Raw genomic sequence first — 18,520 nt, 5'->3', positions numbered from 1 at the left:
CATTGCAGATGCTAAGTTAGTGACATGGCTGTTCTGTTTTCCCATTGACTTTACATGTCAGAAAGCGGCAAGAGGGTATCCCATGATCCCAGCTCACTGCAACCATCATAAATATGAGTCAGTGGCCAAGTATATGAATTTTGGTCGCGTGACAATGGCAGTATTAAACCGGTTGCAGCCCACCACTGACTAAGTGTGAAAAATGGCCATAAGTCACTTCTTTCATTGACATTGTTACTTTGAACGATCACTAAACAAACAAGTTGTAATTTGAGGACTACCTGTATGCGATGGTTTGCTTGCTGGTTTCAAATAGAGTTGAATGGCTCCTGGTTATGGAAGCGGGCTCTTTTTCTCCCCCAGTGTATTTCTCAAAGGGTAAAAAAAAAAAAGATTTAATTCTGGACCAATCCCAAAAGGCCATTCATTTCCTTTCTGCTACCTCCATTGGCAAGAATAGTTTGCCAAATGTATTTTAACTGTGGCTGTTTCCCATTCATCTCTCCCAGAGTTGTAGTAATGGACTAGAATAGATTACATCCAGATCTAACTTGGCCCCAGCTACCCTGGCACTATATTAATAAGAGAGTACAAGAGGAGAGCCACCTTCCTGTAAATGAATTGTTGATAGGCCCCTATTAAGGTCTTCTTGCAAACAACATTACAAAGAACATCTGGATTTCTAGTGGGTTATAAACTCAGTGAAAAAAGGCAACCTGTTCATTCTAGTACATTTAATTTCAAATAGAACTTTTGTTTAATGTTGCCAGTTGCTGCTTAGAAACACAACTCATTCTCTAGATTTTCCCTTTTGGACAGTTCCTGGTCTTAAGGATATACCTCTCCCATTTTATAAGTTAGGATAAGTTTTTCATGCAGGCTGTTTGGGGGGTTTTTTTGGACAAAGAATTGGAATTATTTAAAGAAGGATTGCCACTTGTCATCTATGCCATTTTGAGTTCTGTTAAAGAGGAATACTAGTTCTGGGGTCAAATCTTTCCTTTCCTTGCTACCTCCAGAGGGTTAAACACTAGTTACAGACCAAAGCTAAACAAGGATTTTCCCAATGTGTTCTCAGAATACTGTGTAGAAGAGAATGTTCCCTTGTTACTATTACGTAAACAGAAAATGCAAAACAATTTGATCTGTTGCGATTGAACGTACATTAATCCCTCAGCAGGTTTTTTGCTACACTTCAACATACCTGAGATATGAAAATAATCTACTTTTTAACCTGTGTTGAACTCCCAAACACAATGTGCGAAAACACTCTGTCATTCAACATGATCAGAGCTGACATTCTCGGTTTTTAAAAAAAATGTATTTGCTCGTTTGTTTTATTCTGTATGTTATTCTTAACGTGCAAGAAAAATAGAATGTATCGGAAACAGATACTAAACAGTGAAATATTCATTTTGTGGCAGTGGATGAAAAATGGAAAATCCGTGATGACTATGATGATGAATAGGGTCAGATAGGGGGAGTAAGGTGGAATCTTAGTTACTGGAAAAAGAAGAAAATGAGACTAAATCACTTTATCGTGTATCTACTTTCCTCTTAAGCGTTTAGCTCACAGTTTCTCCTAAAAGGACCTAAAGCCAGTAGGTGTCGCCTTTGTTATGCATTATTCATTCTTTAAGACAACTTTTCCCTATCTCCGCTACCTTTCTCCTCTTTTCTCCCCCCACCCGTTTCAACTGTAAGAACAGTCTGCCAAGGATATCTGGTACAAGCCATCAAAATATTTTGGCAGCTCTGCAAAGTGACAGTTTAAATGAACACAAGAGGGTTTTTAACCCTTCATAGGCCAAAAGGCAGCATAAAGCTTTGCCAATGCAAAATCACTGGATGTTTGTGGATTGATTCCTCCTCGCACCCCCTTTTACAACAGACAGTTGGACCCTCTGAGCAAGTCCTAGTTGTGCTGATTTTGGTGGAGTTACTGTATTATAAACAGCCCAATTTATTGCAACTCCCCCCCCCCGTTCTCCCCCTTCTTCATTTTGTAATTTTTCTTTCCTTGCATGCTTTGGTCTGTGATTTTTCCCAAACCAAATAGCAAATCAAGATTACAGGTTTGAGCTTCCTGCCTGGGAATTATGAGACTGCCCCCTTTTTTAGTGGGGGGGGGGGTTTGCCAAATAATGAGGATAATATCCTGCACCTTTCCTTATTGCTGTTGTGAGGGACCCATGGCACAACATAGCAAAGATGGTATTTGCCATCCATGGCTTGGTGGGCTGCCTTGGGCCTTTGCTTCGTGCATATTGTTGGTAGAAGCAAGACACCTTTATTGGGAATCTTAGGAGGAGTTGCTGAAGGGGTGCTGGAGCAGCTGCCTTGCTTAAATTTAACCATTAGCCTGCCCACCCCAATAAACTTATACTAATGTCCTGGTTTTAGAGAGTGCGGTTTTCTAGCCATCTGAAGAACTGCCAGGGATAGAATTTGGGGCCTTCGGCAAAGCATGGACTGTGCCACCGAAGTATTCACTCATGTAATTTGTAAAGATCTTAAGAAACTAGAGCGAGGCATCCTCCTTCCTTGAGATTTCCCCATTTGAGACTGGGGAAATTTGCTTTGCCAATTTGGCATTGCACCTGGTGTTAAAAGTGAACCTAGGCTATGAGGCGCAGGGTTAAAAGCAGTGGAGCCTCTGAAAGGATGAGCTAAAACTTCCAAGAAAGAAAGTTACAAAATGTCTTGCAGAAATTGCAATTCAGTGTTCAAATCCTGTTCTGTATGAAGATGATTCCAGATTAAGTCACTGGTTTCTCTGATTAGTACATCCCGAGAAAGACTAGAGATATTAGTGAGCCTGTTATAGGTTATTGGGACCTGTTGTTCAACTATATAAATCAACTGCTTCTCAGCTATTGTTAATTCAAGCAGCCATTGGTTGAACACAATGGTGGCTGAACCTCACTCCTTCTTAATTTCTCTTGCTACCTAAACTACTCACAGTTCAGCTGATTTCTGGTCTGGACTTTTTGTTAAAAGTTACACGCACCTTAAGCTTGCAAGTAAAGGCAGGAAATAATTTTTTAATAATAATAAAATAACAAACATTACCACAAGAATAGGCATGATTGCTATGACAGTTGCATCAATCTCTCAACTATTGCATGCAAGCTGAAAAAATTGGTATCTGTTTATTTTATTTATTTAATAAATTTGTTTGCCACTCATTTTTGCTGCAAGGTGTTTTTTATTGATGTATATTGCTGCAACAACACCTACCTGTAAAAGTTATGTCTGTTAAGAGGAAATATTTATTACATGCAGGTACTCAGGAAGGAAAACGTAGCACATCCAAAAGTCAGGACCAAAATCTGCAGGAGTAGATCCTTTATTCCTTTATTTTATCCTGATATTCATAGTCTTGAATATAGCTCCTTTGCTTCCTATCTATCTGCTGATAGATTTTTCACAGGTTTATGGAGTTGGTGATGAGGTTGCCGGCCTATAAATGTATAAGAACATAAACCAGTATATCTCTGTGGCTAAACCAAATTTTCTCACTTAGCAGATAGATGGCCTTGGGCCAGTCCTTCTGTCTCAGCCCAACTCACCTCGCAGGGTTGTCGTTGTGGAGAAAATAGGAGGAGGAAGGAGCACTGGATTTGTCTGCTGCTTGAGTTAATTTGTACAAATAATAAAAGGTGGGAAATAAATTAAATAAACAAACAAACAAACATTGTAAACATCCACGAGAACAGTTAGGGCTCCTTCAGAAGCATTTCTGACTAATGAAAGATTTCCATGGAAACAGCTCCCTATCAACGACCAGATCTCCTTGCTCAAGCCCTAAATAAAACTTTTCTGGGCATTATATTAGAAATGATAGTTCACATTCTCAAGAGTTTTCCATTTTGTTTTGGGGGTGGGGGGGAGATTGAAAGGAAAATCTCTTCGTAGAAGAATCTTTCCCTTCTAATTTAAAAATCCACCCCAAGGGTAAAGGCAGGAAGTGTGTGTGTGTGTGTGTGTGTGTGTGTGTGTGCGCGCGCGCACACACACACACACACACACACACATTCTGTCCATGGCAATAAATAAATACATCTCCTTTTCTAAACCAATGATTCCGCTAATTCTTCAAACAGCGCCTGTGGAAGTTTTGCGTTTCGCTTTATTTTGAAATGGTGATTATTATCAACCTGTTTGGCTTAGTGGGAAGCCTGATTCGCTAGCCCCTCTAGCTGCAGCCAGCCTGTATTTAACAGGGTCAGATTCAGAATCACAATCTTGAGTCAGATTTCACATCATTCACACAAAGACACATCGACGCCCCAGATCTGACAAACATCAATATTCTTAAACAACAAGGAAAAGGTCTGTTTTATGGGATTCCAAACAGGCGGTGTGTCTCCAACTCCTCCTGCAGAATCACGGGAAAATATACATTCTTGTCTTACAAGCAGGTTTCCTTCCTTATCAAGTCAAAAAGCCCACTATTTGCAAAAAACCAAAAACAAAAAAAAAGGCTTCTTACGAAGAACAAGCTTGTTATTCAAAAGCCTGTGCATGGAAGCCATCTCTTCGGGGTTTTCTTTCTTTCCTTCTGACAGTTTTCAGCAAGCACGTTCCTTGCATATTAGTCTATCTGCTGTGATGGTGACAAGAGTTTTGTGTCAAAGTGCTTGTTTCTTTTTGTATCTGCTGTAAGCATATATATATGTGTGTGTGTATGTGAACTTGCAGTGGGGTGAAGAGTTGCCCTAGCAAACATTTTATAAAAAAACAAGAACAATGTATGTACGTAGCATTTAAAAGAGGGAAAAAAAGTTTGAATTACAAATAACAAACCATAGCAAAAATTACCTAGTTTGGCTTTACCAATTATGCTTCCAGTCTTGGATATATTTTATGTATATATTTTTTTTCTCCCTTAGTTGGATTCCATTTCTTCTTTTTTCTCGTCTTTTTTTTTTTTAAGCATTTCCACCCTCAGCTCTTTACATCTTTGGCTACCAGATGTGTCCCACATCGAAGAGTTATTTCTCTTCCCTAGAGTGGAATAAATGCAATCAATATGAGTATTGCTCTCAGGGCCTTGAAATATTACATTAATGTTCCATGTGGTGACATTTTAGCTGGAATTTTCAAATACATTATGATGGTTCAAATTAATATTTATCAGATCAGCTTTTATATTTTGCAAAAGAGGGAGAGAGAGTAAGCATTATTAAAATACAAAATGCAGATGAACTCCAAAATCGATGGTCCATTTTACCAGCACTTCGCAGGGTTGTGTTTTGCTTTCTGGTTTTGTTTTAAAATTTATTAGTTTTACAGGCAAATCTATTTATTTCTCCTCATTTGTTTTTTTTTTCCACCCTCTCAGTGTTTTCCAATAGTTTCTCCTCCCCCGTTTATTATCCTGAAATGTAAATTACAGCATTAGCCAGTTTTCTTTAATTTTTTTCCTTTTCAATGATTAAATCTGTTACATGACATCTTTGTCCTTTCTATAAATTAAATCATCTTTCCTTTCCACCTTTAGCCACTGCCAGAAGCAATACCCTGATTGCTAGCAATAAAAGTCCTCACATTACACAGTCTTTATTTCCACACAAAGCAAATCCTCCCCCCTCCCCTTCTTTCTTTCCTACTATTTAATACAGCTTTGGGGTTGGGTGGTAGGGATAAATTGCACTTTTTCCACAAGCAAAGAATTTTCATAAAGCTATCGGAGAGTGTTTATGTGTTTGTCTTAGTTCCAAATAATGTTTTGTGGTGATGGTGAAGAACTAAGAACATGGATTATTTTGCTTGTTTGATAGGTTTTTTTTTTTCCATTTTAAAATCTTTTCTATCCTTACCTTGAGTAATCGTGGCAAAAGTACTGCTTCCACCCCCCCCACCTCACCCCCCCTCCTTAAATGCCACCTTGGAGACGTCTGGATTATAGGCGAAGCTAATTATGGATATAGGTTAAGGAAAAAAAAAACTTGCATTTCTAATCACCTCACCTTTATTGAAAATGGAATGCCTTCACAAGCGAGGATTAAAAACTTGCATTCAAAGTTTGATCATTCCTGCATCTACCTTTTTGGGTGGGGGGATACATTTGATGGTTTTTCTTCCTATGTCAGATGCAACATAGAGAGGGAGAGAACTTTGACTGCTCGCTGTTCGTTTGGATGTGAGCATGCAAGCTTGCCCTTCCTATTTTCTCCCAGTGCTGATCTGCGCGAAAGAACGACAGGAAACTTAAAAAAGAAAAGAAGGCAGAATCGATTGTTCGACCCACACTTGAACTCGCCTGAAAGAGATAAAGCAGAATTTTCAATAGGTCTCCTGCCCTTTTCACCAGGAGGGAAAGAGGAGAAGAAAAACAAGGGATATTTATATGGCAGCAGCTGCTGAAAATAGCATTTCGGAGCAATAAAAAAAAAAGGCAAAAGAGGTTCAGGAGTAAAAGGGGGAAAAAAAGGAAGGCAGAAAGTCACTTTTCTTTTGCTTCCCCAACTGATCTTGGAAATGTAAGCCTGAGTCCTATAGATCTGTTTGAAATTATAGTTGTCATTGAGAGTGAATTTATGCTTCTATTGATCTGCAAAAGGAAAATATTAAATGGTTTGGTTTTGATCTTTAGCTGACCTCAGGTCAACGGTAGTCTGAGATTAGTATTCATAGAATTCATCACCAAATTGTAGCCTCCATCTACTTTATGCAAACAGAAGGAAAAAAAAAAACATCCAGGGGTAAATACAAAGCAAAATGACAAACAATTTTCTCCCCTCTCTCTGCCCTCTCTGCCAAACGTACATATACCAGGGGGGGCGGGAGAGATTTGGAAACTGTAAAGACAGCAAAAGATGCACCCAAGACAACATAATTCACAAATGGGTGAAGGGGAAAGGAATGCATACACAGAAAGCTTTAATGACACACAAAGGAGAAAAGTCATGATCTAAAATAGATTTGGGCATAATCAACTAAAGAAGACGGAGCTGTGCAATTTCCACCCGCCCCCCAAACATGGAAATAAATAAACTCCTAAGCAAGACACAAATATAATCGAAGACAAGCGAGACAAAGGATTTTCTTCTTTCGTGAAAAGGTATCTAAAACTGAGACTCGGGGAAGGAGAGCCAGACCTGATCAAAGGTAGTTTTGTAAGTGTACAGAAATCAGGAAGAAATTATTAGAATAAAATTTGTGGAATAATAAAGAGATCTCATTCATGGAAGTTGTGAAGACCCATTCACAAAATCCAAGTTGGCATAAGGCAAGTGAATGAAGTTGAGCCAGCCATTCAGAAATTACCTTCAGCACTCTCTGTGATCAGTCCGGCATTGTAGAGGTGCATAATGAAAAAACACAAGTTATTTACCGCAACTGCCTTGGATGTATATCTCAGAATAATCCAGTATTTTAAGGCCATGTATTGAATGTGCAAGAAGAACTGGGTACAGGTGGAATCAAGGCTGTCCCACTTGATCAAAAGCATCCGCGAACAAGGCCTGGAGCGACAACATCAGCAAATATGGTGAGCCATATGGACTCAGGATGGGTTGGAAACATGTGGAAGAGGCCTTCGTCCTAGGGTGGATAGAGAATGGCAAAAAATGAGGACAGAGAAATGTATAGAAAGCATCACAGGTTATCAATTCTTCACTGAAAAATGCACCACGATCTTGACTACCCTTCAGATCTGAAAACAATCCCTGAGTCAGGAAGATTCCATTCTTACATTTTAAATTCAGCGCACTTTTAATTTATAACCTTCAGAAGTGTTTGTGTGTTGCGGATGAGCAAGCTCTTCTTCACCCAATGCTGCTAAGAAAATATTTTTCTAACTATTTCTTGCATTATTTGGGTCACCCTCGAGTTCATTGTGAGAATCAGAAGAAAGAAAAGGGAGTGATAGAAACGGGGAGGATCACGTTACGCAGTTGTGGATCTGATATGTGACTCACATCTTGTCCCCTACCTACAGCTTTCAGCATTGTATTGTTCAGGTGAACATAAATCATCCAGGATTTAGAAGAACAAAGTTCTTCTAGAGCATCATCTATGCCTCCATTTTAATTACCTGCTGTGGATGGAAAGCAATGTTTCTTCTCCTGTGAAACATATATTTTGGCAATCTGTCCAAATTGGCCATTTTATTTTTCTCCTGTTTTCTCCAGGAATAAAGGAGCAGAAGGAAGTTGGACTTCCAAAATATTCTCTGACGTTTGCCCAAAGTTCTGGGGAGGTGCACAGGTGCTCCGCAGTTGGAGAATGTGTTACAATCACTCTATAATTACTGGCAACTCCCTAAAAATAGTTAATTGCATCACCTTGAATGGAAATGCAACCATCTGAAGAAGAATATTCTAAGCCGGAGCTCTGCTCTGCTGAAAGGAAACCCTCTTCCTAATTTACAGAGAGCCCCCAAATTCTTAAATGTAGTTTTCCCTGCTTCCACACCTCCCAAAGAATGCCTTTTTTTTTTCCCCAGCCGCTGAAGAAAAGTGGGGGCAGATGCACCATGAGTTATTTTGGCTGGAAGAGGCAAGAATGTGTCAGCAGAAAAACCACCCGGTCAGCCAGAGAAAGTGAGCTGCAAATTGTCCATTTCTGAAACGACATGTTCCTATGACACTTGCCGACTAGCGGGCCACCTGTTCAGCCATCAGTCACTGAGAGGGAAAATGAAGCTTTCCTGAAAGACGGGTTCGGAGGGACCCAGGAACTAAATTTCTCTCTCCCTCCTTCTCTAATTCCCCCTCTCTCTCTCCCTTCCTCCCTCCCTCTCTCTCCCTCTCTTTCCTCCCCCTCTCTCCCCTCTCTCCTTCTCTTTCCTCCTCTCCCTCTCCCTCTCTTTCCTCCCCTCTCCCTCTCTCCTTCTCTCTCTCCCTCTCTCCCCTCTCTCTCCCCCTCCCTCTCCCTCTCTCCTCTCTCTCCCCTCCCTCTCCTCTCCCCTCCTCTCTCCCTCCCTCTCTCTCCCTCTCTCTCCCCCTTCCTCTCTCTCCCTCTCCCCTCTCTCCCTCTCCCTCCCTCTCTCTCCCCTTCCTCTCCCTCTCTCCCTCTCTCCTCCCTCTTCTCCCCTCCTCTCTCCTCCCTCTCTCCCTCCTTCTCCCCTCTGCTCTCCTCTCCCTCCCTCCCTCTCTCCTTCTCTCTCCCCCCTCTTTGTGTGTGTGTGTGTGTGTGTGTGTGTGTGTGTGTGTGTAAAAGTACTCAACTCCAAATGTGAGCATCATTTGGGCACCAAGAGTACAAGAGAGCTGAAACAAAATAATGAGAGGTGCGTTTATCCTCTCTTTGCCACAGGATAGGTGACAAGGGCAGTGAGTTTTATGCACCATGGCTGAAGCAAGAGCTCTGAGTCTATGTAAAAAAACGCCCTCCAGGTGAGGGGTAAATTATGAGGTCCTCCAGACCATGCCTGCAAAGCCCCCTCCTCCATCACAGGTAGCCCTCGTCCGACAAGAGTCCATTTAGTCACTGTTTGAAGTTCCAGCAGCAACTTGTGACTGTTTTTCATGCTTAATGACCATCGCAGCATCCCTGCGATCAACATCCAGATGCTTGGGAGCTAACTCACATTTATGACGGTCGCAGTGTCCCGGGGTCACGCGATCCCCTTTTGTGACCTGATAGGCGAACGTCGATGGGGAAAAAAAAAAACCAGAGGCATTACTAACTTAACAACTGCAGTGTTTCATTGAACGACGGCGGCAAGAAAGGTCGCACAACGGAGCAAAATTCACTTAACAAATGTCTCACTCAGCAAACGAAAAAATGTCGGGCTCACTGGTGGTCGCATTGAGAACTTGGAAAGGCTTTTAAAAGCAGGATTGGCCCCCAATCAGGAACCTTCTGGATGATTTCCTGTTGCCTGTAGCAAAGCATGCAAGGGCCGAGAGCTGTGATGGTGAAACTATGGCCCTCGTGCCAGAAATGGGCAACCACTTCCACCGGCACACGAGAGGTCGCCCAGAAGAGCCCTGGAGAAACCTCAAAATAGAGGGGTGTGTTTGCACATGTACACACACACACACAGAGACACACAAAATGGGTAAATTTTGCAGGAATGCGTAGTAGAAGATATCATAACCGGGATTTCATTTTCACTGAAGATCATCCTGCATTCTAACAAACGTGGCCCAACCCTTTGAAGTCTCAAAAGTCAAGAACGGATTAGTAGCAGCACTTATACCACTGCTGAGGCTCTTCCCCCCCCCCCGCCCCTTTCCCAATTAAGGTCAAATTAAGATAGGAAATTTCTCTACAACCAGCCCCCCTATGTCCCCAAACCAGACTATATAAAACTAAGAGGTGCTCTTCCTACTTCACCCCACTTCTTTTGGGGCAAGAGGCGCCTGAGCTTCCTGTACTTGGGTCTGACAACTAACTTTTCAAGAAGAAATTGAAAAGGAGGAATTGCTGATTGGCTGGATTTTCCGTGCAAGCTTTTGCTGGCCAGGCCCAAAGAACACGCAGCCCAACGTGCCCTGGTCCAATTGCTTGTTAATTTCATCATTTCAGACTTTTATGGTTTTTCCAGTTGGTGCTGCTTTTACAAACAAGCATTTCGGTGACCTTCCCCTCCGGACATCAACGTTTTCAGCTCTGCAAGAATCTCAAGCTCTGAAAGTTTATAAATAAGCCTTCTATCAAGTTCCACAACAGGTGTGACCTCCCCCCCATGTCCTAAAACTGAACAGTTTCAACAAGCAAATAAAGACAGCTCAAGGCTCCCCTTAAAGGGGAAGCGCACCCAGAGAGAACGAAGCTGTGCTGCGCTCCAGGTCCACCATTGCGGAAAGGTGGCCAGAGGGTGACCTCTGACATGCAGCTGGTTTTCCCCCCTCCAGATGTTATGCTTTTAGTGATGTCCTGCCAGAGCTTTGCTTTTCAGTGTTCAGCCTTGGGAAAATATTTATTTCTTTTTCAATCTAAGTTTCCCATTGGCTCAGTGGGGGTTCCCACTGCAGGTTATAAAGGAAGAAAAAATACCCCATCTCTTTAAAAAAAAAACAACACAACTTAATGTAAGAGCAATGAGCAATTGAAACATCCATCAGTAGATCTGGGGATCAACCCTGTGTTTCTTTTGTGTGTGAAGAAGAGTACTTCTGCAATTTGAAACAGAAAAGCAGATATCCTGTTCCAAATGTTTTACAAACTCTGTTTCTTTTGGCTATGCGTGCAAATTGCCAGTCGATATACAATGTCTTTAATGGGATGAGACCAATACATGAAGTCAAAGTAACAATGGTACCATGGAGCATCTAAGTTCAGAAGCGAGAGGCCTGTGAGGAACAAGCAAGAATAGGAGAGAACAAAGCACTCGTGTTCAGATGCCTCTGAATATTACTGTTCGATCCTGTCTAAAAAGAATTCAGACCTACTTCTGCCCTTTCCAGACGCAACTTGCCTGACAATCGTGGGGAACAGAAGCTTGTCTGGGTACACCTTTGGCAAAAACACCTTTTTTCTGTTTGCCTATTTTTCATCTTGAAATGTAAACTGGAAACTCCATCGCTCAAATCTCCTCGGTGAATTTGCTATAATTTTTTTGGGCAAAGCTCCCTTTCCCTCAACTTCAGCTCTTCTTCTACAGTGTGAGAATATCAGATTTATACCTTAGCAGAGTTGGAAGGGACCTTATAGGTCATCTAGTCCAACCCCCCACCCAAGCAGGAGACCCTACACCATTTCTGACAGAGGGCAGTCCAGTCTCTTGAAAGCCTCCAGCGATGAAGCTCCCACAACTTCTGAGGGCAACTTCCGTTCCCTGGGTTGATTGTTCTCACTGTCAGAAAGTTTCTCCTTATTTCCAGGTTGAATCTCTCCTTGGTCAGTTTCCATCCATTATTCCTTGTCTCTGATTTGCCTTCATTCCCTTCCTCCTTTCCATTTTTTTTTTTGCAGTGGTCAGGCTCTTACACTACAACCTGCAACTTGCAAATATGAACTGTTAATTTGAGTGGAATATTTTGACTTGGCATAGGCCTATGGCACTGTTGTTCACCCTTTGTTGGTACCTAAGAGTGAAATGAACTCACAAATGCTTTGGCGTCAGAGAAGCCTGAAATAATGGAAAGAGGGATGAATGGATGGATAATAAATTGCTGTCTAAAAATGTGTATTGTGTATATGGTAGTATCTTGAAGGATAATAACTTTAAGTTGAACCTCCTTTGATCACTCTGGACTTAAAATTGTAAAGAAGTGTCCTTCAAAAAGAGAAGAGTTAGATCTCAAACAACAGACCCATTTCTGACATGCTATGGAGGAGTTTTTTGATCCTAAGAACATCCTAAGTGCTCTTCTGAGAACAATAAAAGCAGCCATTTGGCACATGGCATGTCCTCGTCCCCCTTAATGTACTTAGCCGTCTCGCCCCAGAGACAGCTAATGATTTCTCCAACACAACAAGTTGCAACGATGGATGCATCATGCCAAAACTATCCAGAATCCGCATCAGTTGATGGGATTCATCCATCAGACAGTTACATCTTGTGCTCTTTTTTAGAGATATTTACAAGAAATCACTTTAGTCCCATTTCTTACATCTAGCGGTTGATGTTAGAATTCACTTATCGGCGAGGGACAGGCAAAATACGCTGGAGAAATGACGGTATTTAAAACACAAGGCGTTGAAGCATTCGGTAACCGGTTGATTCAGCCTTCCATCCTTTTGAAGGCAGTAAAATGAGAAACCCAGATTGTTGGAGGCGAGACTTTAAAGACTGCAAGACTGCTTAGAGAGGGCTGTAAAGCACTATAAAGCAGTATATAAGTCTGATTGCTGTTCCTCCCTCCCTTCCTTCCTCCCTTCCTCCTTCCCTTCCCTTCACTGTGGTTAGAATGCAGCATTGCAGGCTAACTCTGCCAACCACCAGCAGTTTGATCCTGACCAGCTCAAGGCTGATTCAGCCTTCCATCCTTCCGAGGTCAGTAAATGAGGACCCAGATTGTTGGGGGGAGATATGCTGACTCTGTGAACCGCTTAGAGAGGGCTGTGAAGCACTATAAAGCGGTATATAAGTCTAAGTGCGATTGAGGGGTCCCTGCTCTACTTGTATTCCATGATTAAGGACTTTTATTTCCGCATGCGTAGAGACAAAGAGTGGGAATCCTTTGTTTTTGGACTGGTTGATTTTTTTTTACCTGAGGGCTACAAGTTATTTTAGGAGGAGCTGTGATGTGAGGAGAAGGTTTTATTGTTGTGAGCTTTATGAAGCCTGTAAACTGCCTTGACCCTGTGAAATCAACAACTTAGGAACTTTTTAGTGAACAAATGAATGACTAAACTAGAAATAAAATACTCGGAGTAGTAGGCGGTGTAGCTATCTCCACTTAATGGCGGCATTTACACCACACAATAAATTCTTAATCCATCTTAATAAAATAACATTGCTGTTGTGGCCAAACAAATAAAATGTGTTTCCGTTTAGTGCCTGGTTCACACAACATACTAATACAGCATACAGAGTTTCGGTGCCACTGCGGTTAGAGTGCAGTACTGCAAGCTACTCCTACTGCAATTTGGCAGATCGAATCCCACCAGGCTCAAGGTTGACTCAGCCTTCCGTCCTTCCGAGGTGGGTAAAATGAGGACCCAGATTGTTGGGGGCAAGAGGCTGACTCTGTAAACTCCTTAGAGAGGGCTGCGAAGCACTATAAAGTGGTGTATAAGTCTAAGTGCTATTGCTATACTGAATCACAAACGGCCCCCATTTTGGCCTAGTTTAACACGTGTATCTAAAGTGGGCATGTTAATGCTACACTTTGATTTGGCATAGTCAGTATACAGCACTGAACAATGGAACTTACTAATCTAGCAAAGAATCTTATTTTTAAAGACCTCTGATAAAATTGTATGTGTTATTTTGTGCACTGTTGGTGTACAAGACCATATAATATTCTATAGTGCATATTGGAGGTTGGTCAAATAATCATGTCTTTGTGAAGATTCCCAGACAAAAAGTTTCCTCAGTTCTGGCCAGAACTGATGAAGCTTCTTAGATGAAAAGTGAAACAACAACAACAACTTCTTCTTCTTCTTCTTCTTCTTCTTCTTCTTCTTCTTCTTCTTCTTCTTCTTCTTCTTCTTCTTCTTCTTCTTCTTCTTCTTCTTCTTCTTCTTCTTCTTCTTCTTCTTCTTCTTCTTCTTCTTCTTCCTCTTCCTTCTCCTCCTCCTCCTCCTCCTCCTCCTCCTCCTCCTCCTCCATCATCTCCGTCTTCATCTCATCCTCTCCTTTTTTTTCCTCCTCCTCCTCCTCCTCCTCCTCTCCCCAACTTGGTACCCTTCAGATGCATTGGCTTTCAACTTCCATGACAACCTTCAACTCATTTTTGGCCTACTGAGATCCCACTTGATCATGTTTAAAGACCATTGGAGGGTTTCTTGGGCAGAGACAAAGAAACACCAGAATTCTGAAAGTGAAACTTTTGTGTACAGTTGCATTTTTTGAATAGATTGATATTGGGAGAGAGTGGAGATCACAGGGTAGAAGTTGGAACAAATGCGATTGGGGAGACTGGAATTTTTCATTTAGTTGAACGCTTATTTATAACTTTAAAATGAATAATGCACACGCTAAATATATTTAATGCTACAATTCTATCCTTACAGTGGCTGATCTCCACTGGATTCAGTGGGTCTTCACTAGATCTATGTAAATGGATATTGCAGAGAAGGGCAGGAGAGATCCGGATAGATCACTCAGTTGGTCCCAATGGTGGAATGCACTTAAAACAATGTTTCATTCATATTGCAGTGAGAAACGACAATGAGGGGGTGGAATTTTACCTGAACAAGGGCAGGTTTCCAATTCCCCCTCCCCCCAGTTCTGCTCTTTCATTTGATAGACTGAAGACCTGTGGCTTTAGTTTAATTCATTGATTTTTTTTCAATCCTGAATTAAGCCCCTAGTTTGATCCACCTCATTTGGCCTGGCACCTTACATGATTCTGAGAGCAAGCTGTAGTCGTGGTACTTTGTAAGTTTTGAACCCATAGTAGTGGTGGGATTCAAAACTTTTTACTACCAGTTCTGTGGGTGTGGCTTGGCAGGCGTGGCGTGGCTTGGTGAGCATAGCTTGGTGGGCGTGATAGGGGGAGGTTACTGCAAAATCCCCCTTCCCTCCCCACCCCACTAACCTGCTTTCCAGCTCCGTTCTCCTGTGCAGGGCAACCAAAGAAGACCCAGCCAATCAGCTGGGACTCGATGGGAGGCGGAGAATAGAAGGGGCGGGGCCAGTCAGAGGTGGGATTGGCCGGTTCTCCGAACGACTCAACTTTTCTGCTACTGGTTCTCCAGAACCGGTCAGAACCTGCTGAAGACCACCTCTGGCCCATAGCCATTAAGGATATATTCTTGTACCCGCTATTATTTTTTTCCCCAAAAAACATGGAGGGGAAGAAAGATCAAGTTCAGTGGTGTGATCCAGAGCGAGCGAAACCCAAAAATGGACCCCGGAGTGCATCCCATCCTACCTACACTACCTCCTGCCATTTGAAATTAAGAACTCTGGCTGCAATTTGTGCGACTGATTAAGAAGGTTGCTTGCAAAAGAAATTTACACTTGTGGTGCTCCTAAATTTCTGGCCGCAACAGCAGGGCAGGGTTGGAGGGGAGGCAGCGATGCGCTTGCAAGCAAATATAGACAACAAATTAAAAACGATACCATTTTTGACAAAGTACTAGGCAGTAGTTGAAATATAATGAGGCACTTGTAGAGAAATGTCCCTCCACCAAGCCAGCATTTGCTGGGTGGATTAGCCGGCATTCCTCTTCTGCTATTGAGTGGTGTCACAAGCTAATAAATATTTCAGAATTGGCTGTATTCAGTCCAGCCCTTGTCCTGGTTGACGTCTGTTCTCTCAGTTTTCAGAAGGAGACAGGTGCAGAAGGATGAAAAGGGATTTAATTACTAAACATCCCCAACTCCCTGTAACGCTGAAACACATGCTGTACTTTTTACTATGTGCCCAAACATACACATACATGCACCCAACTGTAGACACACATTTTTTGAACACGAGTGTCTCTATCCATCACATACTCAGCCTGTGTAGTGCCCACTTATGAAGCTCTGTGAGTTTAGATGGGCGGTCTACAAATTCGACAAATAAATAGTTACCGCCACAGAAGTGAGAAAATCTATCCCAGGGCAGTAGCTCTTTTGAATTCTGCTGCATAGTACAGTGTTGGTGTGGTGTCGGGGGTTTCCGGTTCAATGTGTGAAGGGTGAAGGATGTGTGTGTGTGTGTGTTTATTTTCATGGTCATGGTCATGATGTGCACTGAAGATGGTGCTTGATTTCCTTGTACGAGGTGCAATGACAATAAAGTAAACTAAACTAAACTAAAACACGCTATTCCGCTTTACCTGACATTTGGGGCCTCTTGTTTTTCCTTTGGAACGGTTAACAATATGCCACGTACAGATATTTTAGCAGCTTACATGTCTTAGCGTGCACAACTTTGGTACCCCATCAACACACACACACACACACACACACACACACACACACACACCACTGAATGATTTGCAGTTGGATTCAAAGATCTGATTCCTTGTTGTTAAGATGCAAGAATTTTTAATTTCAATTTTTGGCAACCCTGAATTAAAATGATTGTGTAGCTCTACCAGAACTTCCGATGAAATTGGTCTGGGATGATTAATATATAGACCTAGAATAACAGAATTGGAAGAGACCTCGGAGGTCTTCTAGTCCAACCCTATACCATTTCAGAGAAATGACTGTCCAGTGTCTTTTCAAAAGCTTCCAGTGAAGAAGCACCCACAACTTCTGGTGGCAAGCTGTTCCACTGGTTAGAAGTTGCTCGTTCATTCCAGGCTGCTTCTCTCCTTGATGAGTTTCCGTCCATTGTTTCTTGCCTTGCCTTCTCGGGCAGGATCCATATGAACGGATATGCTCCATAGTTGTAGGAACATGGAACTGGGTGAGCTTGGCTCATTTCATCTCCTTAGTAGCTCTGGAGATTGGGACTTTTTTAGTTGCGTCCTTGTGATTGACTGACGGGTTATGTTTTAATGCATGGATGAAGCACCAGAGGACATACCAAACTCTATCCTAACAGCATAAATTCTGTGCCAGGGACCTCTGTGAGTAAAAATAATTCTTCAAATATACTTCTTTGGGCATTTGCAAAGAGACCATGCCCTTCTTTGATTTCTCACTGGAGAAATTCCAGGCCCCAGGAAGGAGAGGAAACGAGAGCTACCTTAGGGTCTAAAATTCTAGCATTATTATTTTTTTCCCCTTTTATCTTTTTTTAAATTGGTTGCCTTAGTATGGGCAAAGAACTTATCTGAAAGCTGCAACTTGTCAACATGACGCTAAATGCTAAAGAAAGGACAAGTGATGGATGAGTTGAGCAGATGGTTTTGTGTCTGGTCGAAGGAAGAGAAAGTGTCACTCAGGTCCAATAGAGAATAGCATCGGATGCAGATCTTGGTTAATTAGTACATCAGAAAATTGGGGAAGAGGAGGAATTGTGTATCTTTTTAACAGGGGCTTTTAAAGATGCCCATGAATTATTAAGGAGGAAAACTGCTTTCTTTTGTTTTACTTGGAGTTAACCTTGGGAGATTCACCAGCATGATAGTTCTGGACATATGTTCACAGTTAATAAGCCATGGAAGGCACAGCCAAGCAGATGCAAGAAAACTTAATTTGGGGGCCAGGTTTTATACCTGATCCTCTGCAGTAACTGCTGTTTGTTGTAAGGGTGAGAACTACGACTGAACATGAGATCCGAGGGGCCCAGTGCTGCATAGGATGCTACACTTCCAGGACAGTTCACTGCGGACAACTCACCATGGCCAATGCACCACAGCCAACTCACCATGGCCAACTCACCACAGCCAACTCACCATGGCCAACTTGCCATGGTTGGCCAGCTCAGCACAGTCAACTCGCCATGGCCAAAAAATGGGGCGAAACTAACTTAACAGATGTCTCACCACAGAAATTTAGTGCTCAATTGCGATTGTAAGTAGAGGACCACCTGTGTATGAGCCACGATGGCGCAGTAGTTAGAGTGAAGTACTACAGGCTACTTCTGCTGCCTGCTGGTTGCCTGCAATTTGGCTGTTCGAATCTCACCAGTCTCAAGGTGGACTCAGCTTTCCATCCTTCCCGGGTGGGCAAAATGTAAGCCGCTTAGAGAAAGCTGTAAAGCACCGTGAAGTGGTATATGTCTGTACTATTGCTATCTTCCTTCCTTCCTTCCTTCCTTCCTTCCTTCCTTCCTTCCTTCCTTCCTATTCTCAGTCATCCAGGTCATGGTTTGTCCCTTTTTTTTTCCAGAGGCAACTGGACTTTCTTCGTTTTTCTTTTTTTTCTTTTTCCTTTTTTTGTTGTTGAAGACATTTCACTTCTCATCCAAGAAGTCGCTTCAGCTCCTGGAGCTGAAGAAGCTTCTTGGATGAGAAGCAAAACGTCCTCAAAGAGAAACCAGGAAGTCCAGTTGCCTTTGGGACAACCAAGACCTTGGATGACTGAGAATCTCCATATAGATATTTCCCTGGCTTGCTTACC

General features: G+C 42.2%; 1 long non-coding RNA gene across 2 annotated transcripts; it reads right to left on the bottom strand.

The window, feature by feature from the left end:
• Positions 1–994: 994 nt before the first annotated feature.
• On the bottom strand, positions 995–6,392 carry LOC148124478 (uncharacterized). 2 transcript variants are annotated; one of them, XR_015739880.1, is made up of 4 exons: positions 5,976–6,392; positions 4,825–5,010; positions 3,241–3,463; positions 995–1,204 (listed from the first exon to the last, which is right to left on the bottom strand). It is a non-coding gene; the product is annotated as an uncharacterized LOC148124478 (long non-coding RNA). The 2 variants fall into 2 exon arrangements; XR_015739879.1 differs by lacking the exon at positions 995–1,204 and having other exon boundaries at positions 3,025–3,463.
• Positions 6,393–18,520: the final 12,128 nt, after the last annotated feature.

The sequence above is a fragment of the Pseudonaja textilis genome, chromosome 18 (assembly GCF_049901715.1).
Source record: "Pseudonaja textilis isolate UNSWEBS1 chromosome 18, rPseTex1.2, whole genome shotgun sequence".
NCBI classification, from domain to species: domain Eukaryota; kingdom Metazoa; phylum Chordata; class Lepidosauria; order Squamata; family Elapidae; genus Pseudonaja; species Pseudonaja textilis.
Note: the sequence above shows the minus strand (reverse complement) of the source record. Positions and strands in the feature narration are given on the sequence as shown.